Below are 14,820 nucleotides of genomic sequence, written 5' to 3'. Positions count from 1 at the left end.
GCTCAGTTGATTGGAGCCTCGCCCCATACAACAAATGTTGTGGGTTTGATTCCCAGTTGGGGTGCATACTTATGTTGCAGGTTCAATCCCCAGTCCCGGTGTGTATGGAAGGCAATTGATGTTTCTCTCTCACATCAATGTTTCTCTCTCTCCCCTCCCTTCCTCTCTCTCTAAAATCAATGGAAATATATTCTTAGTGAGGATTAAAATAATAATAATAAAAATTAGAAACCAAAACATGGGAAGGAGCTGGAAAAGAATATTCTGAAGGGTAAATAGAAATCATTATCAACCTGGTGGGCAAGTAAAAAACTATGATATTGTAAATAAAGAAGAAACTCTATCATAGGGAAGAGCTTCCAACTCCCTAGGAGGAACCATCTCATGTCCATAGACCTCTAAGACTGTTCAGGACGAAAAGGACTACATGTTACTGGGTTACTTCCCACCAATAAGCACAAGGTTGCCCCAAATAAACTGCTGGAGGAAATGAGAAGGCGTGCTTTCTTCCCAGAGAGAGGATGAAAGTAAGACGCAGGCCCGCCACAGCCAAGGCCACCGTGCTGTGCACTCCAGACTCGTGCAGGCACAATCTGCCCAAGCCCTGGCCACAGCACACCAGACTCATCAGTCATTGCCTACCCACACCTACTGAGCAGAAGATGAAGGAAAGCCAGAAAGCTAGCACGCATCGCCACGCACCTGAAGCTCAGAGTGGGACGGGAGGACTCATAAGCCCAAGGACTGCTTTTACCAGTTCCGTCACGTGATGACTGTGACTAAAAGAAGAAATAATGGTCTACATGCAGGATATTAAAAGAAAAGAGTTTGGCTTCCTGAACTTTGGTCGATAAAACAATAACGCACTCCTGATAAAAGACTAGGTACGTCTTACATAAACTGAAAGAGTGTATTTGTCCAGAGACTCAATTATCTCATGAAATAGCTCAAAGTAGATTTTAACATGAGGAAGGAGAAACAAAGAGTGGGTCGGGAAGCAGCCAGGGTTTGTACTCAGAGAGTTCAGCTCCAGGGTCTGCACTCCTAACAAGACACTAAACTGTAGAGAAACATGAGGCCTAGTGAGCAACAAATTGAGACCATAAGGGCCATCTCAGAAAACCCACAATTCAAAAGGAAAAAGTGACAAGAACAATGCCGGGAATCCATACAGCTTCCCCTTTTCAGAGAAATTGCTACACCCTATGCCCTGTGCATGAAGTGCCCCAGAGTGCCCATCCGGCTCCGGGAACACGGAGCAGCCAACCCAGGATGAACTGCCACAGCTCCAGGAAGGTGGTAAAAAACACAAACCTGATTCCAAAAACCGGAAGGATTTCAAGTAACAGTCCTCAAAAATGTCTCAGTACTAACTCTAGGTTGAACATATCTACTCGGACGTGAACAGAGACTACACAGCACAGCAATTTTCCAGTCAGAACCTGCTGAGGAGTGACTCCATAAGACAGTATGCTCTTAAAAGGCTAAGGGTAGAACTGAAAAAGCTCAGAAGCCTAATTCTTTGTTTTTCCAAACTCGTGGGGAAAAGTGAGAATTCACTGCCTGAGAGTCATAGTTGTACAAGTATATATTTTATTTCCAGGCTACTTGGTTTCATTTACTTTCTTTTATCATCCTGTGCAAATTCTCTATGATCTGCAACACTCTCCCATTAACATTCATTTAGATCCTTATAAGCCTCTGGGGATTCGCTCATGGCATTTCTCATCTACACCGCTTCCTACTTACATTTATCTACCCATTTCTTACCCAGCTCTCAAATATAGTTTCAAATTCTATCTCATCTTAAAGTCTCCCATGACAATTCTGGAAATGGTTTCTCCCTCCTATGGACTTAACTAAATTAGTGTTTGAGCACATTGGAATCTATAGTTCACATTTGACCTTCAATTGTTTACTTCATAGGGTAGTTGTAAAATGATATTGATAGTTAAAATAATTAATGTAAAGTGTTTAGGACAGTTTGTGGCCTACAGTAAGATTTCTGTGATGCTATTTTATGATGGTTTCTGATATTTCTCCTATTTACATTACTTTATACTATAATTAATCTATGATATTTAATTTAATTTAATTTTATTTTATTTAATCCTTTGCATTTCCAACAAGAATAAAGTGAATATTATATCTAGTTTTCCCATAATTCCCCAAACTCCTAACATTGTACTAAACACAGAATATATTGCCAGTAAATACTTAGATGGCTAAAAACAGGACACTAAAATTGTTGACAAATACTACCTTTTACACTCTGCAATTTCTGAACCATGTTCAGGTAGTAAAACAGGTGGGATCATTCTTACCAAAGATTTACAGCACAAAATAGTTGTTAAAATCTCTGTCAAAGCAATAAACTGTCATTCCAAGTAATAACTAGGTGGTCTTGACCCCAAGATCTCATGTGAGCCATAAATTCTAGGGAGAAGATGATTTATAGCCAACCATCAATTTGTGAACATGTTTACACATAAATTTCAGAAGGATTGGTTGGCTCACAAGTTTCATCATCAGATGTAGTCCATAAGATTCTAAAACTAAGCAAGCAGACACATTCAACAATGTACATATTTGTGTTTTAGAAATATCAATCTGAAAACAGCTTAGAAGAAATGAATTGCATGTGGACAGATGGAAACAAGAAAGGCATTAGAGGCTACTGCAAGGGCCCAAATGAGATACACTGAAAACCTGATCTGAAGCAATGCAAGTGAGAATCCAGAAATCTGACATGCTACTTGCATCTTTCCAAATGCTACTTTCTCTATATTCAAGTCCCCCTCCTTTATGAAGCATTTCAGTCTCTGGATTCCGAGTGGAATGACTTCTACCACTGTGGAGGTCACATGTCTCCTATCATAGATCTCATAATTTTTCTCATAGCTTACAAATTAACTTCTCGTTCTTTGAGTTCACTGATAGTCCTTAAAGCACAGTTCAGCTCTGAGACTTCCCATTTGGTCTCTTCACTCTACACAGGTCTCATCAAATGTCCTCAATCCACAGGCTTTGCATATGTAGAGAAACAAAGACTTTGGGGTATTTACGAAAAGAAGAACTATAAAAAGATATAAATGAGTGACCAAAGTCATGAAAAATGAAAGTATATTATACAGTATTTACAGACGTAAATGGTACTGTTTCTACATGTCTCTAAGTAAAATGGAAAATCAATTTGAAATGCACACAAAAAAATAAAATACAAGAGTTAGTAATTGTCAAAGAAACAATGTGAGTTTTCTATTAGTTTAAAAATTCTTGAAATAAATGAAATTGAAGAAGTCTCAAATAAATGGAAAGATATCCTGTGTTCATGCATCAGCAGAATAAATATTGTTGAAATGTCCATACTACCCAAAGCCATTTATAGATTTAATGAAATCCCTATCAAAATTATAATAGCCTTTTTCACATAAATAGAAAAAATATCCTAAAATTTGTTTGGAACCACAAAAGACTGCAAATAGCCAAAGTACTCTTAAGAAAGAAGACCAAAGCTAGAGGCATCACACCTTCTGATTTCAAATTATAAAACAAAGCTATTGTAATTGAAACAGTATGGTGCTAGCATAAATACAGACACACAGACCAATGGAATAGAATAGAGAGCTCAGAAATAAATGCTCAGAAATATGATCAAGTGATATTTACAAGAGCATCAAGAATGCTTAATGGCGAAAGAATGTTCTCTTTAATAAATTGTGTTGGGAAGACTGAATAATCATATGCAGAAAAATGAAATTGAACCCCTACCTTACACTACTCACAAAAACTAACTTGAAGTGGATCAAGGACTTAAGCATGAGACCTGAAACTGTGAAATTCCTAGAAGAAAACATAGGAGGGGAAGCTCCGTGACATTCGCCTTGGCAACAATTTTTTAGATATGACAACAAAAGCATCAGCAACAAAAATCAATAAGTGGAACTATATCAACTAAAAGGCTCCTTCAGAGCAAGAGAACAATCAATGAAATGAAAAGGCAGTCTGCAGAATAAGAGAAAAGACCTGCAAATCATATATCTGATATGGAGTTAATATCCAAAATATGTTTTTAAAACTCATATAGCTCAACAACAAAAAACAAACAACAACAACAAAAAACTGGATTAAAAATGGGCAGAAGAATTGAATAGATATCTTCAATTCCAAAGAATTGAATGTCTTCTTTCCAAAGAAGATATACAAATGGCCAACAGGTACCTGAAAAGATGCTCACTGTCACTAATTATCAGGGAAATGCAAATCAAAACCATAATGAGATATCGCCTCACACCTGTTGGAAGGCAATTATCAAAAAGATGAGAAAAAAAAGTACCGGCTTGGATATAGAGAAAAGAGAATTTTTGTACTCCGTTAGTGAGAATGTAAATTGGTTCAGCCACTATGGAAAACAGTGTGGATGTTCCTCAACAAATCAAAAATAGAACTACCATATAATCCAGAATCCCCACTTCTAGGTGTATATTTATAAGAAATAAAATGAGGATCTAATAGAGACATATGTACCCTCATATTCATTTCAGCACTATTTATAATAGCCAATACATGAAAACAACCTAAATGTCTATCAATGGGTGAATGGATAAATGTGATATATAGATATAGATAGATAGATAGGTAGATTATATAGACATAGATAGATACAGATATAGATGATATAGATATATAGATGACATATGTAATGGAATATTGTTCAGCCATGAGAAAGAAGGAAACCCTGTCATGTATGATCTTGAAGGCAGTATGCAAAGTAAAAAGTCAGGTGGAGAAATACAAATACTATATGATCTCAGTTATATGTGGAATCTTAAAAAAACAGAACTCTTAGAAACAGATAGTATATTGCTGGTTGCCAGGGACTAGGGGGTGGAGAAAAAGGGGAGGTGTTGGTCAAAGAGTACCAACTTCTAGTTATAAGATGAATAAGTTCTGGGATCTGATGTACATCATGGTCACTATAGTTTAAAATACTGTATTATATGCTTGAAAGTTGCTAAGAGAGTAAATCTTAAAAGTCCTCACCACAGAAAAAAATGGTAATTATGTTAAGTGATGGAGGTGTTAATCCTCCCACGGTAATCAGGTATCATTCCTCAATATATAAATGTATCAAACCATCACGTTGTACACCTTAAACTTACATAATGTCATATTTCAATTATACCTCAATAAAGCTGGAAAATAATAAGTAAATTAGTTAATTAATAATAGGTCTCTAATGCTGGGGGGGGCGGGCAACTTAGGTTGAAGACTTAGGAATTGACAAGAGAACAATGCCAATTTTGCACTAGTTTAATATTTTCCAGTCCAAAATCTCTGTCCTTCATCTTCATTTATATTCCTAACAATGTCCAGTGGAAGCTCCCTGCCAAGATCTGGGTGATAGGGCGCACGAATTATCACATTACCAGAAAGAACATCATGCAAGAGATGTTCAGTATGCATGCTTGCTTGAGCACCAACTTTCAGAGAATCTCCACATTTTCTTAATGCTGGATTCATCCTGGATTTAAAGTGGATGACAAAGTCCTTCTCACAAATGATTCTATAGCCTTTGAACATGTGAACTCAGTCAATTTTTTTTTTAAAGTCTAATCTCAAAAGAGTAGCTTCAGTAAGAAAACAAACTTCTCTTGCTACATGTTAAAAAATGTCATACTCCGTCTCCACCAAATTGAAACAGCTCCTCCTTATATTACAGTGTTCATTAGAACATGCTCATGCCGCATCCAGAAACCATTTAGAATCATTAGAGGTGAAGACGGAGAACCACCTAATTATGGTTAATCTTTTAAGTAAAATGAGAATTCTAGAATTCTAAAATCAACATTCTTCTTAGTCACATTGTGTGAGTTACAAGAAAAAAGAAAGAAACAGATATCTGAATCAGTAGAGGAGTAAGAAAGAAATGTACTTTATTTCACGATGGCCAGCACCTTTAGAATTCATATCAGTGAATACCTGTGCCATGGAAGATGCATATATCAAAGTTCATGCTGCAATTAGAGTCCCACTATACTATCCATTTCAAATGACAATCTGAGGTGTTTTGCAACAGCATTTGTTAGAAGTCACTTCATTTCTTATTTTTAATTTTACTTACACTATATTGTGTTATTGGGCACTTCAATGATCTTTGCTCCATCTACTTTCAGCTTTCATAACACGGACAAAAATTTGCTTTGAAAGATGTCAGAGTGATAATCTACTTAGCAACTGCAGCCTAGCTAACCCAGTGAACTCTGCTATCTGGGGGCTGAACCACACCTTCTCAAATGAGGTCTGATCCTTTACAAGTTCTTCCTTCCTGGGGTACTCTTCAGAAACCCTCTGGAAAGCAATTTGGGGAGCATGTTAAGTCATATTACTAGATTCCCTAATTCTAAACTATACTTTCATTTTGGAATAAACCCCACTTGTACTAGTCTCTTGATATATGGCTGTATTCTGCTTATATTGCTGTTGATTTATCATTTGTGGCTCCTTGGACAAAGAAGAGCATAAAAATATATATATTGTCTGTATTAATTCTATAATCACCCATCAAGTAAACGGTCTTATTCCTAATTATTTTTCACTTGATACTTTTGAGTTTTACAAAAACACAATCATTTCAATTGCAAAAAAAAAACCCAAAATGTATAATCTACTCACTGATAACAGTGATGACATTGAAAAAATTATGGGTGGGTAGGGTGCAAAACTGAGGTGAGCCGAAAAGAATTCCTGTTTCAGAATAAAAATGTCTTTTGTCTGTACTCACATACCCTTATGCATGTGTTGGTAGATAATTAGGAGATTCTACAAACTGCTCCACAAATCAGGATAAATATATGGCTACATCTTTAATGTTCTAATTAATTAACAGTTTGAGTAACATTTACTATATTAGTAGGAAATCCAGTATTCATTTAATCAGCAAATATTTATTGAGTGACTACTATGTACCAGTCACGGTTCTGTGCATAGGACACATCAATAAACATCTGGAAACCCTGCTTTCAGTTAGCTTACATCCTACGGGTCTTGCTCTGGAGGCAACCCCTCCCTAAATCACCCAAAACCCAAGAGTTTTCTTTGTCCAAATGTGAGAATGTCAGTTCAAGTTTCACACAAACATAGAGAATCTGTATCCTTCTGACAATTTCATTATTGCCATAGCTTCTTGCTGTCACATTGTGGCTGATACCCCTGGTCCCCAATAGATTATGTTGATACTGATTCTGAGTTTGATGCTGGTTGGCTGGGCTGAGGCCCCAACTAGATCTTAAAGAGAGGGTAACCCTGCTCCTTCCAAATTAGAACAAGCCAGATCAAGGCTCTCTATTGCCTAAATTCCCTTAGTCACTAATCCTCAGTCTGCTCCAAGGGGTCAAGACCAAGAGCACCATGCTTAGGTATCATCTCTTTGCAGGCATTGAGCCACCATCCCATTTCCCTTCTAAGAAATGCACACCCTCAGACATCAGGCAGGTGCTCCCTCCCATCTGGGACACCCAAAGGGTCTGATTATGCCTTTCTTCTTAGAAAATAGAAGTATCCTCTTCAACCTCCAGAAGGCATTATACTATTCATTCATTCGTTCTTTCATTCATTCACTTACCAAACACTTGTTGACACCTCTGTGTCAGACACTGCTCTCATCCCCAACCGCCTCCAGAAAGACACTTTGTGGAGGAAGCTGCCTTCATACCTACAAAGGATGAAAAGAGGACTTTCTGGCAGTTCTCTCCCTAGAATAAAAGGAAAAAAAGTCATAAATTGGACCTTCAGCTCAGCATCCTGTTACATTTGTGAATGCATTATAAATAACAACAAAAAAAAAAAAAACACAACACAACTGTCTACAATTTTTAAATGTCCAGGTGATAATGAACACAGAGATGATGAAAATTATTAATTCCTTTACAAAAATTTCTAGGAAGAAAATCTAAAATTTACCAAAAAACACCCAAGTAAAGATAATCTATAATCCAATTGGTTGGATTATGTATATTTTCTTCCTAAAATTAGGAAGAAAATATACATAAATTTTGAAATAAGACAGCTTTGCAGCTGGGTGTTTGTTTTTTTTAAAACCCCATGTAAATTATTTTCTACAAACATGAAAAAACAAACAATAAAACATTATCTAATCAGGTATTCATTTCTTACAAAAACTTTCTGCTTAGGACAAAGCATTGACTCAGAAAGTCAGAAGAGTCTAATCCAGTTCAGTCCCCGAAATACTCCCAACCACATTCCTTCTAAGTGACCATCTGCTTGAGCTTGTGCTGCCAGGTTCAGGCAGCCCTTGCCCTCAAGTCACTCTCAGCCCTATTTTAAGAGCTCTGGCAGTGACCAGTGCTTCTGCATCACACTGTCTCCCTCTAACTTCAAACCACTGATACGAAATATTATATTTTTGAGGCATATAATTTCTCTTCTCTTTATGTGAGGCCTTGAAATAGGTGCAAAAGCTTTGAATCCTCATTTTTTTCTCTTTCAGCTATTTTCAATTATTTTCTTATAACTTTCTCAAATGAAATAGTTTCTAGTCCCTTCATAAAAATAAAATAAAATAAAACCACTCCTGAGTATTCTTCATTCGTCCATGTACCTCTTAAAGAATGACACCAATGCCCTTTTGATACAGAATGTATACTTCTAGGGACCTTCTTTAAGGAAATAATCAGGAAAATGAGGAAATATGTATCCATCATAGTGTTCATCACAGCATTACCTACAGTATTCAAAAATAATAGTATGGTGTAGTATACCTACATGATAAAATTAAAAGGCATGTTGAAGAAATAATTGAACAGCACTGAAATACTTAGTATATGTTGTCAAGTGGGAGTAAAAGGAGATTACAAAACTTGTTAGGTCATTTATGTGTATGTATCTGTGTGTGTGCATAAGCCTGAAATAATATACAACAAAATGTTAACACTAATTCTCTCCTACCAATTGGATTATAGATTATCTTTACTTGGGTGTTTTTTGGTAAATTTCAGATTTTCTGTGGTGAAAACACATTACTTTGTAATAAAAACAAATAATGAATGTTATTTTTAAAAGAAAATTGTATTGCTAAAAACTGAAAGCAAAAATTGAAATATGGAAGTGGATTACTATCCATTCACTCTAATCCACTCCCACGAATACTATATGACACACTGATGGGTCTGCAGCTGCAATCCACAGTTGATTCATTTTGAGAATATTCCTAATTACAGCCTCTAAACCATTTTCACAAATATTATTGCTAAATCTCTCCCATCTTGTTACCTCAAAATCTCTCTCACCTCGTTCTTGAACATTAGTTGTTTTTTTTGTTTTTTGTGGGGGGTTTTTGAAAATCATAAAATGTTTATTCTTAAAGTAAGTAACTTCCATTCGCTGCCTTGCACCCCCACTAACTTAACCAAGCCTCCGCCATGCCCACCATGGTAAGGGCTCAGCAGCAGCTTACCCTAGGACCCGTCCCTGAAACTGGGGAAGAGGCGGGCCTGGCTCTGAGCAAGGTGATCACCAAGAAGTTCAGCAAATAGGACACCCGAGTAATGACTAGTGACAGTGTAAGAGAAAAAGCTGTCCATATCATAGAGAGTGACTGTGAGGAAATTAAGATAACTCAGTGGAACCTATCATCCTGATCAACACCTGCAAAATCACGTCATCATCCAAAGAGATGTTTCCATATGCCCAGCAAGATAAAAAACAAAAGAGAGAGAAAAACCACGAGCCATGCTTCAATTTCTGCAAAACTTGTAACCAAGACAATTCCAGTAGTAGGGAGAATACACATTTCTCACATACACACTTCTCAGACACAGAGCTCTTTTTTTTTTTTAATATTACTGTGGATAGTTTATATGCAGAACTACAGTCTGCAATGGATTCAAGAAAATGTTGCGGAGTGAGGAACTTTATCATGACTTCCCCTCATGCAAGTGGTTCCAAAAGTGTTACCTAATTGCAGACAAACAGATCCAGTGCTAAATGTATTTTGGTTTACAAAGAGAGAGAAACAGTCAATGAGATAGATGGCGTGGTTTTATTTGGTGACGTCAAAAAGTGTGTGGCTATCCTTGTGAATGACAAGACTGATACTTGTAGCCCATATGCGCAATGTCGATAAGCTACTCTGGACTGGAACAAGTGAAAGCTGAAAACATTCTTACTCATGGAATCTTCTCTTACCAGCTATTTCCAGAGAAAAGAAGGCTGACTTTGAGGCCACCATCAAAATTGTAGTTTCCAAAAAGAACAAAATGAAACAGTCCTCCAAGATTCAGGCTGTTGCTATTTTAATGATCTTGGTGAGGAGATCTAGAACACACACGGCGAATCTGTGTCTTATCTATTTAGCCATGTCCCACCGTAAAATGTTGTGTTTTGAACTATTATGCTAAAGTAATAACAATACTATATGTGTTTTAATTGTATAATTACGTCTTTATAAGTACACATGTTTTGAACTAATATACTCTGGTATGTTTTGCTTGGTTTGGTTTTGTTATGCTTCTAATGTTAAGACTCAATAATACTAGAGTAAAAAAAAATTATATATTGCTTGCTATGTATCCCTATCAAACTGTTTTTACAGTTTGGCTCAGCTCTCTACCATGTTAAGGTCTGTTTCATCTGATCCTGTCATTTAGGGTGTTTTTCTAATCCTCTTAACTCCACATCACTCACAAATATGATGAGTGTGTCCCCCACACCTTTATTTAAATCCCTGATGAATGTATCGAACGGAATATGGGCGAAGATAAGCCCTGACACCTGCAGAAAGCCGTCATCAGATTTCACCTCCCGGATGCAGGTGTTCATCCAGAAACTCATCAAGCCAGCAATATTATGTATGATTCAGGCTACACTGCCCCCTCTGCTGGATGTCATATATCAACAAAAGACTTTATAGACGATATTTGACTTTTTCAAGAAACTTAGAAAGTGACCTTTTTTGTTTCATAGTTATACCAATGAACTCAGGTCAACAATGTTTTAAAACACAGTGAAGCCCCACCTGAGGGGTGAAGAGACCTGTCTCAAGCAGGTAAACATTTCACACAATGCACTCACCTCCTGACCTGCCGTTTCACCGCGGACCCGCAGTATGTCCTCTGCCCCGTAAGTATGAATCAGACAGAAGGACCAAGTCTGCGCCATCTCCATTTGTTCCACAAGGCCTAGCATACAGCTCCACACACGATACTGCGGGGCCTACTCCCTGCCCTTCTCAGGTCAGGATGCGCCAGCCCAGGTAGAAGCTCCTGCCACCGCCCTCCTACTACAAGCCCAGGAGTCAACGCAGAGAGAAGCAAGTGCATCGGCTGCCCAAACACGGGCCATGCTCAAGGTAGGGGCACAACACTGATTCCCCACTTAGATGTGAGATAATTGACTAAAGTATCTCTATGCATAGGCAGGGAGATGTTGCTACTACTATCCCGTTAACATCCTACTTGTTGATATCAGCACAATAATGCCTTCATTTAATAACGATAATGAGGAGAAACAAGCGGGCAACGTAGGTAACAGCTGCACCCGCCGCCTCCCGCAACCACATCAAAATTACAACTAAAATCCAGAACCACCGTCACTCAGAGCCTCCTGAGATCTGGCTGCACAGAAGCCCCACAGCCAGGGAGCCGAAGGAGCATCGAGACCAGGAGGAGGGGCGGAGACGCGGGCGGGGCGGGGCTGAATCAGGGAGACGCGGCCTCGGGCCCACACCCAGTGCCTCGGGTTAAACCCGGGAGGGAATCTCGGGGTGGAGGTTTCCCGGAGGAGGGAGGGGTCCCAGCCCCACAGCAGGCCCCCAGCCCAGGGCTCCAGGGCCGGGAAGAGACGTCCCCACAACTCCGGGTTGTGAAACCCACAGGGACTGTCGCTGAGGGTCTCGGAGGCTGCGGGAGCCCCAGCAGCTCCTCTAAAGGGCCCGGCACGGACTCACTCGGACGCTCCCTCTGAGCCCAGCGCCGGGCAGCAGCCTGAAAGGACCCGGGACACTCGGGGAGGAACTAACCTGCCTGAGATCCGGGTGAGAGGCGGAGGGTGGCTTCCTCCCAGGCAGAGGAGCTGGCAGAGGCCGTGGCTCCTTTGGCGAGTCCTCCCCGCACACAGCCCGCAGGCAGGCGCCATGTTTGAATCGCCAGCACCTGACTCACGCCTTTGGCCCCGCCCCGTGATTCCCGGAGGCCCCGCCCCTCCCCACCTGCAGCTCATCCAGGCCATTTCCAGGGGCTTTTCTGTGCAAGTGGCCTCTCGAGCCCCATGCTTAGGACTTTCCTAAAATCTCTCAAACAAGCAGCATCGTGCCCCATACGGCTTGATAAGTGGCCCCAGGCCTGGCACTAGCGGCAGCCTGCATTGGCTCATAGCTTGGCCTCTCCTGGGCACCTCCAAGTCCAGCGCAAGTAGCAGCCAACTACGGTTTGCTGTGTAGCTCATGCTGGGTGGCCCTGGGCAAGGCACTGGCAGAGGCTGACTGTGCACCTCCCAGGAGGCCCCAGAGACAGTGCACCTGGTGGCCAGACTCGACCACACTGGATTACAACCCTACCACATCCACAAGTGACACTCAAGGGGTGCACTTGGTGAACACCAAAGCTCCACTGAAGTAAATCCTGCTCCATAGGGGTTTCTCCAGCACAGCAGCTCTCTGGCTGTAGTTGCAGCTGGTCCTCACAGCTGATTGGCCTGGGGGTCAGTTCCTCCCAGTGATGCCAACAGCAACCAAGGCTTAACTACAACAGGACAGTGCACACAGCCCACACAGGGGAGCACCTAGAAGGCCCAGCTCAGGTGACTGGGGAGGCTAAGGCACTGGACCCTACAGGACACCTACTACACAAAGCCACTTTACAAATTCCAGGAGACATAGCAGCTCTACCTAATACATAGAAACAAACACCTGGAAGCAGCCAAAATGTGGAGGCAAAGAAACAGGTCACAAAGGAAAGAACAGAAGAAATCTCTAGAAGAGGAACTAAATGAAATAGATTCAAGCAAGCTAACAGATACAGAGTTCAGAATAATGGTTATAAGGATGCTCAAGGATATTTGTAAGAGTATGATGAAAATAATTGAGAAAATTGATGACATAATAAAGGGCCAATTTGAAATGAAGGCTACACGAACTGAAATGAAGAATAATTTACAGGGAATCAACAGTAGAGAACACTGAGAATCAAATCAAAAATTTGGAGCATGAAGAAACAAAAAACACCCAACCAGAGGAGTAAAAAGAAAAAAGAATCCAGAAATATGAAGGTAGCATAAGGAGCCTCTGGGACAACTTCAAGAGGCCCAACATTCATATTATTGGAGTGCCAGGAGGAGAGGAAAGAGAACAAGAAATTGAAAACCTATTTGAAAAAATAATTACAGAAAACTTCCCCTACCTGGGGAAAGAAATAGACTTACAAGTCCAGGAAGCACAGAGGGTCCCAAACAAGAGGAACCCAAAGAGGCTCACAGCAAGGCACATCATAATTATAATGACAAAGGTTAAAGACAAAGAGAGAATCTTAAAAGCAGCAAGAGAAAAGCAGTGCATTACATACAAGGGAGCACCCACACGACTGTCAGCTGATTTCTCAACAGAAACTTTGCAGGCCAGAAGGGAGTGGCAAGAAATATTCAAAGTGATGAAAAACATGGAACTACAACCAAGATTACTCTACCCAGCAAAGCTATCATTTAGAATTGAAGGTCAGACAAAATGCTTCTCAGACAAGGGAAAGCTAAAGGAGTTCATCACCACAAAACCAGCATTACAGGAAATGTTGAAGGATCTTCTTTAACAAGAAGCTAATGAACAAAAGAATCTGATGAACTAAATAGACCCAGAGACATTGATGCATGTAACAGACGATCATATTTTAGAGGGAAGAGGGAAGGGGGTGGAGGGTGGGAAGAGATTAACCAAAGAAGTTATATGCATATATGCATAACCCGTGGACACAGACAATGATGGGATGAAGGCCTGGAGATGGGGTGGGAGCGAGGTGGAGGGGGTCAATTGGGGGGAAAGAAATGGGACACCTGTAATACTCTCAACAATAAAGATAAATTAAAAAATAATAATAATAATGATAATGACCCTTTACCTGAGACAGTCAGCCTACCTAGGTCATCCCAGAACCACAAAGCTTGCACACAAGAATGGCATGTCCATTCCTGGAAATCAGTCACTATTGGCCCACTCAGGAGTATGAATCCAGGCACTGCCTAGCCAAGCCCATCCTTCTGCTTACTTTTCTCCCCTTCAGAGGTGTCTTCCTGCTCTGTCCAAACCCGTTTCTCCTCCCACAGAAAAGTCCTCATTCTGTTACTTTTCTTTCCTCACAATAAAATTTAATGTTCCCGCTCCCCAGAGTATTAGCAGCACAGAACATATTTCTCCTTTTCTACAGTAGACAATGCATATTCTATAGAAAAATTGGCCAACCGACACACTCTGGAGGGTAAAGAGATCCTTTATTATGGTTTGTGGAGTTTCCATTTCCCCAAAGATTTTTCTAAGCACATGAGGAACAAAACCTGTGATTTCACATCAAAACATAAGATGAGCCTATGCTGTGAATGGACCTAGAGGGTATTATGCTAAGAGAAATAAGTCAGACAGAGAAAGACAAACACCATGTGATTTCACTTGCACGTGGAACCTAAAGAACAAAGTGAACAAACAAAATAGAAACAGACTCATAAATACAAAGAACAGACTGACAGTTGTCAGAGGGGAGGGGGGTTGGAGGCTGGGTGAAAAACGTGAAGGGATTAAGCAGTTCAAATTGGTAGGTACAG

The 14,820-nt window shown here is 40.0% G+C and overlaps 1 long non-coding RNA gene across 1 annotated transcript in view; it reads right to left on the bottom strand.

Moving 5' to 3' along the window:
- The window catches only part of LOC308556789, a 40,470-nt gene that overhangs the window by 22,481 nt on the left and 3,169 nt on the right, over positions 1-14,820 (bottom strand). The window contains exon 2 of the long non-coding RNA XR_013998758.1: positions 7,625-7,754. This is a non-coding gene — a long non-coding RNA (uncharacterized lncRNA). The remainder of the gene's footprint in view (positions 1-7,624; positions 7,755-14,820) is intronic.

Source organism: Miniopterus schreibersii (assembly GCF_964146895.1).
Source record: "Miniopterus schreibersii genome assembly, chromosome: 4".
Classification (NCBI taxonomy): Eukaryota; Metazoa; Chordata; class Mammalia; order Chiroptera; family Miniopteridae; genus Miniopterus; species Miniopterus schreibersii.
This window is presented reverse-complemented; position numbering and strand designations above follow the sequence as displayed.